Source organism: Ambystoma mexicanum, chromosome 8 (genome assembly GCF_040938575.1).
Source record: "Ambystoma mexicanum isolate Mex_15411 chromosome 8, UKY_AmexF1_1, whole genome shotgun sequence".
NCBI lineage: Eukaryota > Metazoa > Chordata > Amphibia > Caudata > Ambystomatidae > Ambystoma > Ambystoma mexicanum.
The window spans coordinates 977,637,340-977,650,982 of record NC_090929.1 but is presented as its reverse complement, the minus strand read 5'-3'; positions in this window follow the sequence as shown (position 1 = coordinate 977,650,982).

Here is a 13,643-nt window from a genome sequence, read left to right as displayed (position 1 = left end):
CCAATTTTTATCATTCCCGGTCATCATTTCGGTGGCAATGCAGCATATGCCAATTTCTGTGGTAATGGGAAATCGCTCAACAATTTAAAATTCTTCCTCATACCTACTGCCACTCACCATGTGTCATACTGTTTCCTTCAGGTCCCCACACTCCACCCCTTGTGTAAATCCTCCCTGGCCATCTCCTATTACCCTCCTTTTACTCTCCAGTGCATGTGACGCATTTTCTTTTTCCAATGCATCTAATGACATTACCACGGCAATCACGCGGGAATCCTGTAGGTTTCCTTAAGTATGACAAAAATGTTCTTGCTCAATGGGCACACTAGTCCATCCCTAACACTCCCACTACACATGCGGTCCTCTTTCCCCTTCCCCACCTCTATCCTGATATGAAACCAACACTTTGCCTCCTCCAAATATCATTTTCAGCACTTTTTTTTTCGGCTTCCCTTGGCATTACTGTGGGAATTGCTCACATCATGCAACAATTGAAAACGAAAAAGCCTCAAGGCTGCAGAGAGCCATGGGAGATATATAAAGGTTTTTGGGATGAGGAGGCACCCCCAGCTCCATTTATTTTTATAATAGCTGATGAATTCACACCAAATCAACAAAAGGCACATCTGCAAAGCTTTCTGCCCAACTTGTTTTTTATTTGGTGCAAATCCATCCAGCGGTTTTCATGATACCCAAGTTCAATTCAAGTACCTTTTTCTCTCAAGGAAAAGGAATGGGGGTAGGCTTCAAACAGGTATACTTAGTAGGTTTTGATCCATTTAACACATTTTTCTCAAAATGTCCACTTTTGGAGGGGCCGAACAAAGGATTGTTTTTGGAAAAATATGTCCAACGAGCCAAAAGTTATTAGCAATAGAAATTTGGGAAAAATAAATGCGAACAGGCTTTATTATATTACAGAGCCTGTGGTAGCGGCCCCGTAGTTTTGGTTAAATTGCTCAACCCATAGGAAGAGCACTTTGTTTGCGGCTTATAACTCCTTCCCCCCCTCGGAGAATCCTCACCAAACTTTGCAAAAAAGAATATGGTCCCCTCAGAATGATTCTGCAAAGTTTGGTGCGGTTTCGTCCAGGGGGGACAAAGTCAGACGTGGGTCCCAGAATTTGTGGAAATCCTCATATACGCAATGCAAAATAAAATTTGCTCGCACTTACAGCCCAAACCGCTGGACAGATTACCAGCAAATCTGCGCAAGGAGCGCCAGCTTGGCCCAGAAAGTGTGCTTTTGTAAATCAGTAGCATAGATTTTTTTTTTAAATGGCCAAAAAGTAGGTAAAGGAAATTTGTGATATCTGGGTCCAGTCCGCACACTCACTTCCCTGTTCAGTCCACGAACACCCCTCTGGACAAATCAGGGTCCAGCGTGATGTCCGTGGATTTTGGACGTGCCCGTTGATTTGGATGGTGAAAACCGTGAGCTGCGTCAGATGTTTTGAAACAGTCGCCATTTTGGATTCGCTCACAGCTGCCGTTGTATGCTGACATCGCAGTAAAAAGATATTAAAAACGCACACCATTGCACTTGTCAAACTAAGGAAACAATCTCTGGGGATGTTGGTGGTGATGAGGATGGGATGGGATATGGCCATGAAAAGCCACAAAACTGGTGGTTTTATCTCTGAAGTCCGCGAACAGTCCGGATGTCCGGGTGAAAGTCCTGTATGTTTGCGAACATCTCGGATTGTCAGGGACATCTATGCCTATTTCTGAATTACACAGTTGGTGAAAAGCAGTTTTTGGATTGTTTATAACTTTTTACGCCCACTCAATGAAACTGCATGAAATTTTGCAATATCATTCTTGACCTGCCCCCGATTGGTTCTGCAAAGTCTGCTGCTGATTTGCCCAGAGGGAAAATAATTAGAGGGGGGGGGGGTCCCAAAATATTTGAAAGCCTTACAAATGCAGTAGCATTTGATGAATATGCACACAAGTTTGCAAAAAGATTTTAGACCCGGATTTGAATGTTTTTGCAAAGTGTGGTGGGATTTTGTCAAGTGGGGGCAAAGTTAGATGGGAGTCTCAACATTTGTAGATGGCTTATAACTTTTTTGCCCTTTGACGAAAGTGCACAACAGTTTTCAGAAAGATTAAAGACCCAGCCTTGAATGTGTGTACAAAGTCTGAATGGATTTTGTCAAGTTGGGGCTAAGTTATATGATTTTATTATGTACATACATTTTGACACTTTTCAAAAAATAAATTATGGATGGATTTGCAGCAAACTCATGCAAGGAACATTGGGAAGGACCTGAAAGCATTGTCTTAATGTAAGTTCAAAAAATTGTGATATGCCTTTGGTGGCTTAGGCATAGCCTGGGGCCATGGGCAGTTGCCAGATGGACAATCTGGCTACTGCCCATGACCACGAGGGACCAGCAATGGGGTTAAAGTGGGCATGGCTACTAGGGACCGGCTAGGTTTAAAATGTTTCTATATTGGAATAGGTTTGAATGGGAAAAAACATCTGCTTGTGGCTACAGCCCAAAGTGCTGGGCAGAATTGAAGCAAACATTCAGCAAGGCCCTCAACTCATGGTTTTGCAAATCTGCCCTGTGTTCTATTTTTCTAAAGTGTCAAAATGTAAGCAAAAAAAATGTGATATACTTTGGTGCCTGGGCAATGATCCTAGCCCTGAACAGGGACAAATGCTCACTCTGATGTGCTTATTGGGGCATGTGGCATGTCTGAAGCCCTAGGTTTGAATGGGAAAATGAATTCTGCTTGTGGCTGCAGGGCTAAGTGCTGGAACGAATTGCAGCAAACTTGCGAAAGGAGCATCAGCAAGGACCTGAAAGCATGCTTTTGCAAATCTGTCGTGTGTTTTACTTTTTTGAAAGTGTCAAAAAGTAAGTACAAAAAATAGTGATATAACTTTGCTGCCTGGGCAGTGTACCTGGCCCTCAGCACGGATAAATGGCTATTCTGATTTGCCTATTAGGGAATGTGGCATGTCCAAATCCCATGCCCCATGGATTGTGGAAACTCTGCAAATGGCTGCGAGCCATGAGCACTGGCCGTTGGTCAAATTTTGAAGGTATACTGGACACAGCAATAGGATGCAGGATAGGTGCAATGGATAATGGAGGTGGTTTGGTTGGGCTGGGGTCATGGTCGAGCTCATGCCCATGGAAATTCAACCATGACTTGCATCCCTAGCATTCGCTGCTGATAACGACATACATCAGTATGTGTTGCAAAAAATATGTTTGTTAAAGGTTTACAGTTCTTTCATATATGTTAAAAGAGGAATGATTAATAACTTATATACAGTGATGTGACATCATGAAACATTTCCACTCATAAAAACCTATCGAATTCACTGAAAAAACGTTGTTAAAGGGACGTGATGGTCAAGCTGCACTAATATAAAACTATGAAATTCAGTGAAGAAATGTAGTTAATATAGCTATATCTTGGGGATTTACCCGAAACCGGGATTTTTTAGAAATTAAATGACCGCCATATTGTTTATCCCAATGCGAGAGATATTCGCTTCTAGAGGATATGGATAAATTAAACACAGGAGAAAAGCTATTTGCAGGTCATAAAACATGTAAATGCCATCAGGCCACAGGTGGTGGGGGTGGCTAGAGGACAGCAAGTGAAATTTGGGAGTTGGAGTGGGTCTAGGAACTGAGTTTGCAACACAAAGCTTTCTCTAGCCTCGGCTATAGCCTCGAATAGACGACATCTGAAAGCAAACTGTGTCACAGAAACAGCATGTGCTGTAGGGAAAAGGGAGAGGACAGGGGAGGTGAGGTGCCATTTGGGGAGTCGGGAGTTGGCACAGATGAGGGGGCACTTGGTGAGGGCCTGGCGGGCAGGAAAGCATTTTTTTCCCGCTAAATTTGCCGATATTTGCAGCTGTATCCGAGGATTTTTTGGGGTGTCAGTGTTTTGTTTATTTTTGAAAGTCATTTTATAGATTTGTTGGGGGTAACAAATCACTAGCCATTGCCAAAGGCAATGGTCAGTGACACAGTAGGAATTCGAGAGTTGTATCTATTTTGGCTGAGTGTTTTCAGACTTTCGCACACGTGAGAGTGTGGAGAAAAACAGAAAAAATTGTTTTAAAAAACGAGTTCAAAAATTAGCCACCCTAGTTTAAGATGCCCCATGCACTGTATTTTAGTCTGTTTATTGTCACTCATGCTAATATATCGTGTGTCTATCAAATGTTTCCCTACCTAGTTTACTGTCATGTATTATTCTCTGGTTTCTTTATCTTCAGCAAGGTTACATAACTACATGAGCAGTGTTGTATTGTATTGATCTTATACGTTCTATTGTGTTATAAAACCTGAAGTAAGCACCCTCCCTTTAACTAACAATTTGTAACCACAGTTATAATTAAAGATCATGAACTGTAGCCGCGGGTATAATAAATGATCTTTTTGGTTATAATAGGCCTCAATGTGCAAAAAAGTATGTTTTTCTAAGAATTATCCATTATGTAGATTTGTACGAAAATCTATGTGATCTACCTCCCTAAAGTTTCATATTGTAATCGTGGCTAGGAAAAAAGTCAATGAACTCTGGCCGCGGCTATGAGTGATGAGTCATTTTAGAAAAAAAAATGTTTTGATGTAGTTTCATTGTATTTGTGTATTTATATGTGATAGGTACTCTGCAAAAGGATTGTTTTGGAGTACATCGATTTCACATGTGCAGATTTTGTCACATGGCATGGGTGTAGCTGCATCAATACATTGCAAAGTGTGATTTGTTGACGCGTGCAGAAGTCATGAATCATATTGGAAATTTCATGTGAAACATGAGGTCAAAGCACATGGAGCAAGATCAGCACAGTAGTTTTTATCATCTGTGCCACAGATTTCCGATAGAATTGCCAGCTATTTTCCACCAACTAACACCCAACTTTAGTCCATCTTGCATGCACCCGATCTTTCTAATTTTATCGTGATATGCAAAATCTGTCCCTGCTTGATCGAGGTGGGAGGTGGTACCCTTGACGCTTGGGGCAACGCTCTTTCAGAACAAATGGGCAATTGTCACCATTAGGTATATTTTTAAGTGTCCATTTATTTTACCTCATTCTTTAGAAAATGGACAATAAAAACACATACTGTATATATGGATAAAAAAAAAGAAATATCCTTATGTATTTCATTATAGCTGTGGTTATCCCCTCTGGAAGCTCTGGGTAAAATTCTCCAGTCGTTGCCGCATTAAGTCGCACATATATTTTTGGTAGCTGTGGTAATAAAACATTTTTTTAAACCATTTGTACATGTATATGTAGGCAGTATTCTTGTAAAGATTTATTTTGGGATACATTGTGTGTAGTCTTTATACATAGTTACTATAACAATTTAATAACTTTCCATTCATCAACAGTACATATGCAAACAACATTTTTAAACAATAGGTTTGTGTGTATTATTAATATCAATTATGGATGGAATAACAAAACCCTTGAAATTCAAGGAAAACAGTTTAGTTGCAGGGATGTTGAGGTGAGAACTTAACGCAACAGAACCCCTGAAATTCAGCTAATGCCACCTTAACTTCGCGACCACTGTTGCACAGTCGATGACTACAAATATGACATCATAGATCACATCACTGATCACATCACTAATTACATCACAACAATAACTGGCATTAAGGATTGAACTTCAGCCATGGTCAGTGTGCATTGTCAAATATATTTTAACAAATGTATGGGCGCTAGTTATGGCCTTCAGTTATGGACAGTGGCCAACACCTTCACCCATGTGAACTGAATATTTTAAAACACTAACAGGCTTACAGGGTATCAACCATAGATGGTGGCCTTTACCAGTTGATAACCTTAGTAAAGACTTTAAGGAACCTTTCAATTAAGGCAAAAATCAAAAATCAAATTCCCAAAATATAAATGAAAGACACTTTGATGAAACTTTCACTCCCTCCCCTTCGCTGATGATCATTGTACAGAATTTCCAAATTCTCCCATTTATGTTTCATATTCCGATACCCCATCCCTTTCACAAATACATTTATTTTTATACTATAAATATATTGTATATTGTTCCTACATAATTCTTTTTTAAAACCCCAATTAATAGTCTGCGGACTATCTGGCTGTCCGTGTTGTCCGTTTACGGAATACAGTCCAGACATGTCCATTCTCACATGACACACTTTTAATTAGTCCAATGACAGCATACTAGTTTGCGGACACGCATATGCATGCGCCTGGCATCTTCCACATGAGATGTGTCTGCAAACAGTTGTCCCCTCCGCAGAAGTCTGAGGACGTCATCATGTGACTGCACCCATGTAGCCCGACAGCGTGTCCACAAACAGTGTCTGTCACTGCAGACAGTTTAAAACTGTATTTTCTGACAATATAGGATGTTCCATGTTGAAAGTGAACCCTTCCAGAGTGCCTAGTGCCATTCTTAGTGGATCTTGCAACTTTTTACAACTTTTCAAAGCCTATTTTTGACTCTGCAGTCCGCGGACAGCCGCGCGGTCCGCAGACAGTTCCTCTGAAGGGACCCACCCATTACTTTTAGTTATTTTCAATCTGGCTATCCAGGAGAGAGCACCTGTTTGTAGTTTCTGAGTTTCTCCTTGGATTTACCTGCAAAATGGCATCGCTTATGGCAATCCCTCCTCCCCAGCTACCACCACCACCACAAAACAACATGGAAGGCCTGGAGAGGGGAACAGGCACAGAGATGTACAAGAGGATGAAGAGGAAGAGCAAGATGAGGTAGAGGAAGTGCCTACCTCCAGCGCCCAGAGTGCATCATGGGTGTGGTGGCTTTTCACCACCATTGGAAGTGTACCAGAGGCTCATACTCAGTCACATAAAATCTGGGCTGTACTCCTACAGGACTACCTCCACACCAGATCCAACTACTTGGGTGCTCTGAGAAAGGTTGACGGTTTCTGTCCATCTTCCTCCTGTGGGGCGGGAAATCCCAGTGGCTGCCTTGCTGGCCATACAGAATGCTGTTGACCTTTTCAAGGATCACAGTACTATGTTTGTACTGTGACAGACCAATCTGCAGTGGGGTGCAATTTCGAAGTGCTTTTGAGTCTGTGATCAATGAGCACGAGAAACACTGAGACCCACCTTAAATTTAAGGCCCATCCAACACCTTCCCCTGTCTACCTGCCCCTCTGTCTCTTTGTCTGGTTCCCCTTCTCTTCCTTTCCTCTCGCTCCTTACCTTGCCTCACCTGCAAAAAATAAAAAGTTTCCTTTAGGAGCCACCTTTCACATAAAAGAAAAAAAAATCACAGGACCCTTTGCAGCAAGCATAGCCCACGGATAGTGCGTTAGTCCATGGACACCTGGACAAATGGGGTGGGGGAATACAAATCATTTTAATTGTTTTTGTTCAGAAATGGTGGCTCTTAAAAGAACCTTTTTTTCTCTGCATGGCTTTTATATTTTTTGGATTATTTGGTTTTATGTACTGAACTAAAAAATGTTTTACTGTACTTAATCATTTTTTCTATCTTTCACAAAAAGTGGTGTTTTTCCTTTTTGTTTACTTCAACTACTGATGAATACTTGAATTCATATTTTATGTCTTCACAGATACTGCTTCAATGCATTTTGAAAGTTTTCAAGCAAAATCTGATTGCTCATATCAGTCAGATGCACTCCATCTCTTCAAAAAGTTTTGAAAATATCAAATTTGATATTTTCATGATGAAAAGATGTCATGACAACATCCTGAAAAAAGCACATACAACTTTGTTCACATTGTCCCTTGTTTTCTTAATTTGAGGACAAAATAAATTCAAATGCATCCACATTTGTCTCTGAGCTACCCGAGAAAAACCATTTTCAAAAGCGCAAACAGTTCCATCAACTTTCCAAATGTATCCTTCATGGCAAACTGTAATGACATTCCGATAACATATCCCAGATTTGCCTCCACAGTGAACTACAATGATGTCCGAATGCTTCAAGTTAACCATATTTTCAGAAAATGGGAGGAATTCTGCCCCTCTTAATTCCTCGAACTCTATACCAATAAACTTGAAATTCATCTTATCCAAGATTCTCAGACAATATCCCCTTTTCGGAATATACCTTTAACCAATGGTGCCAAGAATCACCCCCGTCCACACACTGCTTCCTCAACGCCATAACCACAGCCATTTTCACTGCACACAACAAAGATAACTCTTGCTAGCCAGTTTTCCAGTACACCGCACCCACAAAACCTGATTGGCTAATCTCCGCGATGTCTGCAGAAACCATGATTGTCTGTGGTCTCTGCAGTCCCCTTTCCATGCCAAGCATCATTAAAGGACTTTGGATGGCATGTGCAGTGTCTGCGGACTACCGGGATAGACCTTTTAACCTCTTTAAATTTATGTTTGTAACACTCCCTCTTTGGCTACTTTCAAACACTCCCTCATTGGCTACTTTCACACAGTCACACATCCATCCACCAATCACATCCAAATACTATACACGTGACCCTGTCATCTCAGTTCAACACTTCAGATGTACTATTGAACTCTCTAAGTACATGTCTCCTGTTACTCACAGCCACCAGCATCAAAAACTATTGTAAAACTCTCCAAGATTTCTATTTGCATAGTCAAAAACATCTGCATCCAACAAGACATAGTAGGAATGCTTATACATTTGTAAGTATTTTTTTCAACTATTTTACATATATATGTATACAGGGTTCCTGTCACTTACCCTGTAATAAGCTTCTCAGTAAGCATATTATTTTTTTAACTCAGAATATGGCCTACTCACGGGTGGATTGTATGATAAGATTGGCTGCAAACCAGACTTTGAAAGAAGGACTAGGGTGCCAGTCTTATGTCAACTGCTCAAAAACAAAGTAGGTCAATGGGACTGGACCAACAATTATACACACTTAGAGACACTCAAGAATTTTAAGTATGTATCTAATATAGCACACTCCTATTTGCAGACACAACGCTATTTGAGGCAAATCCCTTGCCCGGTAATGCAAACATTTCTCTTGAAATTGCGAAGAAACCAATTGCCATTATTGATCTTTTTGGGTGCAAGAACTAAGAACCATGAATCCGAAAGGACATGTAGAATATGTGATGTAGTTGGGACACTAGAAACCCCTAGACATATCCTTACTCAATGCACAGAATTAGGTACCACATACATGACACTACTGGGTGGGTTGGTACATGATTATGAGTCAATAAAGCAACAGGATTTCGGAATTAATGTTTGAACACCGAATCAGAAAGAGTCAATATGGCATTGTTTCGTGTCTGGGGGATTGTGGTGAAGTCCTTGGCGAAAGTTAGGGTGACAGGATTGGCTTGAGATTGCCTTGCTCTAGATGGCTACATATCATTTTAAACATGTATTGTGTGAGGTCTATGACCAATGGTTTTAACATAATTTACAAGGTGAAGAATAATGGTGTTCGAACTTGGTATTGGGTACTTGGGTGAAAATACCTATTAAGTAGTAGCCTGAGCTGGCCAGCTCATATCTATCTTTCGCACATTGATGTAATGTGTACCTCTGCCTATATTTTGGTATATTACGGTAAGTGACACTATATCCTCCATTGTGTGACATTTTGTAATGTATTATTTGTCTTAAATGAAGTTGTTGTAATAGTTGGAGAATGGTGACTTTTATTTGCACTATCAATTGTGTTTTAAAGTTTGATTATGGCTTACCACCACTTTGGGCTTTTAAACATATGTTTAATACATAGTACACTGAATTGTACATACATTTTAGAGGTTAGATTACGTGAACATGAAAAACTAAATTGAATTATATACCAATTTCGTATTAATTGATTGAAGTTGATTGAAATATTGGTATAGTATCAAGTAATATTTTATGCTGTTTGTAAAGGTTCCTTGAACCATACATAAATAAATGAATAATAATAATATTTTTTTTAATTACTCTATCAAATGCCATGTTTTGCAGCATTCAGCACCTGCTCACATCAAGTGGCAGTTACTTACAAAGCTGTGTGTTTAAAAGTTTGTCTTTTTTGATCATTTTCATGAAAGTTAAGAAATGCATATGTCCATTTATAGCAGCACTTTGTGTAACTTATTTTCTAAAAGAAAGGAAAAGCAGATTGAAAAGATGTGTAAAAAATGTTTAAATGGCACTTGGCATGTCAAAGTGTATATGTTGTGCAGTACATGCATACTGGCCAACATGACCCATTCCAATCTCTAGGTACTTATCAGGTCTTGTGTTTTTTTCTTTGGCTTCTGTGACTTGTAACCACTTCTCCCATTACACAACTCGGACTAGAAGTCCCTGAATGCATAAAAAACAGGACTGTTTGAAGATTTGAAAATGTGACATTTATATGAAATGAAAAATGTTAAATGCTGTGCATTGAAAAATATTTCTTTTTTGGAGCATTTTCATTAAAGTTAAGAAATACATATATGCATTTAAAACAGCACTGTGTGTAACTTCTTTGTAAAAGAAAGAAAAAGCAGATGCAAAAGTTGTGTACAACATTTTTAAGTGTCACTTGGTGTGTTGAAGTTTAATATCTTGGCAGTACATGCATACTTGCTAACATGGCCCGTTCCACAACCCGTAGGTGCTTATCGAGTCCTATTTTCCTTTATGCATGCTGGGGAATGCATCATGTTAGCAAATATGCAGGTACTGCCAAAATATTATTATTGCACACATCAAGTGCCACTTAAAAATGTTCTAAAAATCTTTTCCATCGGCTTTTCTTTTCTTTTACAAAAAGTTGCACACAGTGCTGCTATAAATGCACACATGCATTTATTAACTTTCATGAAAATTCTCCTAAAAAGAAACATTTTTAAAACGCTCACCATTTTTAATTCCATATAAATGTCACACTTTCCAACATCACTCTTTACATCCCTTGCACGGCCACCATTCTCCACCTGCTCACACTTATCTGTATACCACCAACGTCTCTATATACAATACTTCACCTTACATATAAAGTACTCTTTATTCCCAACATCTACTATAAGCCACCAAACATTGCTGCAACAAAAATACACCATTACATAACAAATAGGATACAGGTTCCTGATTCTTTTAAAACACTGCAACACATTACAAATACATTACACCAGAAACACAGCATTTATTTTTGCTAAAATCAGCAGCACAAGAATAACCTACATATGCACATGTTTCACACACCGATTTTGCCCTGTTCCTTCTAATGTGCCAAAGAGCACTACTCATACTTCAAAGGTTCTAACAAAATAGGTAACACACTTGTCTACCCCACCCATAACACAACTTCATTAACTGTTTTTACCAACAACTCCTCCTACCTTCATAAATAACAACCTCACTTACTAAAAGTATTTCACCATTACCACATATACCCACTAGCTTTATTTTAAAATTACAAGAAAGAATAAGATTGCTGAAGACAGCTACTGAAAAAAGAACACTATTCACATTCTGCAAGGTAAGTACATTAATTTAGCTTGTATATGTTTCTAATTGTAACAATGCACTTTCACTATATATTAGTCTTTTGGAATCAACATTTATTTCACTCTTACTCATTATATTGTAACATTCACACTCTTTCTATTCCCATCTAAACACCACCATTATAACACCCACTGCTTTCCTCAAAACATCATAATGCTCCTACTTATTCAATCACACCACCACTCCCTTACTCACTAACCCAAGCCAATCACAACTCTACAGACCCTTACAACCTTCCCAACCACACCTATCATCCTACTACACAATCACTCAGCACTCTATGCATCTCTAAAATCACACCCACACACCCATGCACAATACATGCACATACATTCAAAAACTTTCACACCCAAACTTTCTTTTTTTCCAACAGACATAACAGAAGGCCTACTAAAAAGCAACTCCTTAGAAAACAAAGACAAAATAGAGAAGATAAAAATAAAAGCAAGCCATATAGTCATTCACATGTAAAACAATGTATAGAAAATATTAAAACAAAACAGCTAGTAACCTCACTCAACAAAATAAAACCAGCCATACTAAAAAAGAAAGGCAGCTCTTGCAAAAACTAAAAGTAAAAGAAAATGTACAAACAAAAACCAGACCAACTAATGAACCGAACACAATATCTAATTTCTACCAATGTTAACATAGCCCCAGTAAAGCATTTCAAAATAATTATTTTACAAAAAATGTTCCACCATAGAGTTCTTTACAATCTTATAAAGACAGCTAAAAGTCACAATCTACGCTTAAAAACTACAGTAGAAGACTAATCTTCAATGGTTTAATTGACAGCACATTTCTACTAAAGTGAAATTTGTTTATATTGATTTTAAAGAGAAGGAACCCACTAACTAAACTAATAAAGAAATTACAAAAAGTACTTCTAAACTGACACAATGTCAATATAGATACATTTTCAAACTTCTGGGAAGGAAGGTGAATTGCTTCATATAGCAGCACAGAACCATATTTCAATGAAGAGGTGTATAAAATACAATTGCCATAGACAGTAATGGCCAAGGGTATGAAATGGTAGGGGATATCATTATGGCAAATAAAACCCTAATAGAAAACAAAATCCCCAACAAACTCTTAATCAAATGTTCCTTTAGCCCAAACAAACTGTCCAGTTTACAAATGGATGTGCAGCCCAGCATGTAACGTAGCAAAACAAAGGGGGTTCTAGGAGTCACTCTAGCAGCACGCACAGAGCCCATTGACCTGTTCTTCAGTTGATGGACCCATGGGAGAGACTCAACCAAGTATTTAGCTCAGTGTCCCCTTCACAGAGAAGAAATATCCTGGCATATCAATCTTTGTCTGGCCCAGGGGCAGTCCAGAAGCAAAATGCTAGGCAATTCTCATCTGAACAAGAGTACTATCAGCAACTCCATACACGTTTCTCAGCTTTGTTGGGCATCATAGTGAGCTGGAGCTGTGCCTCTCTGAGAAGAGTAAGCAGGGTCCATGCCTGGATTCCCCTATAAAATAAGGTGAGACCCCAAGTTATTTAATATGCAAAACAAAGGGGTTTCTGGGAGTCTCTCAACCAGCAGGAACACAGGCCATTGACCTGTTCTTGGGTGGACGGCCCCTGGGACAGTCTCAACCAAGTCTTTAGCTCACTTTCCCTTTCACAGAGAAGAAATATCCCTGCATATCTGTCTTTGTCCTGCCCAGGGGCAGTCCATCACCGAGATGCTAGGCAATTCTCCTCTGAACAAGAGTACAAACAGCAACCCCATACACATGTTTCAGCCTTGTTGGGCATCATCAGTGAGGTGGAGCTGTGCCTCTCTGAGACCAGTGAGCAAGGGGTCCACATCTGGATTCCCCTGGTAACTTAGGGTGAGACCCAAAGTTACTTAATATGCAAAACAAAGGGAGTTCTGGGAGTCTCTCTATTAGCACAAACACAGCCCAATCACCTGTTCTTGGATGGATGGCCCCTGGGAGAGTCTCAACCAAGTCTTTAGCTCACTGTCCCTTTCACAGAGAAGAAATATCCCTGCATATCAGTCTTTGTCCTGCCCAGGGGCAGTCCAGCACCGAAATGCTAGACAATTCTCCTCTGAACAAGAGTACCAACAGCAACCCCAGACACGTGTTTCAGCCTGTGTGGGCATTATCAGTGAGGTGGAGCTGTG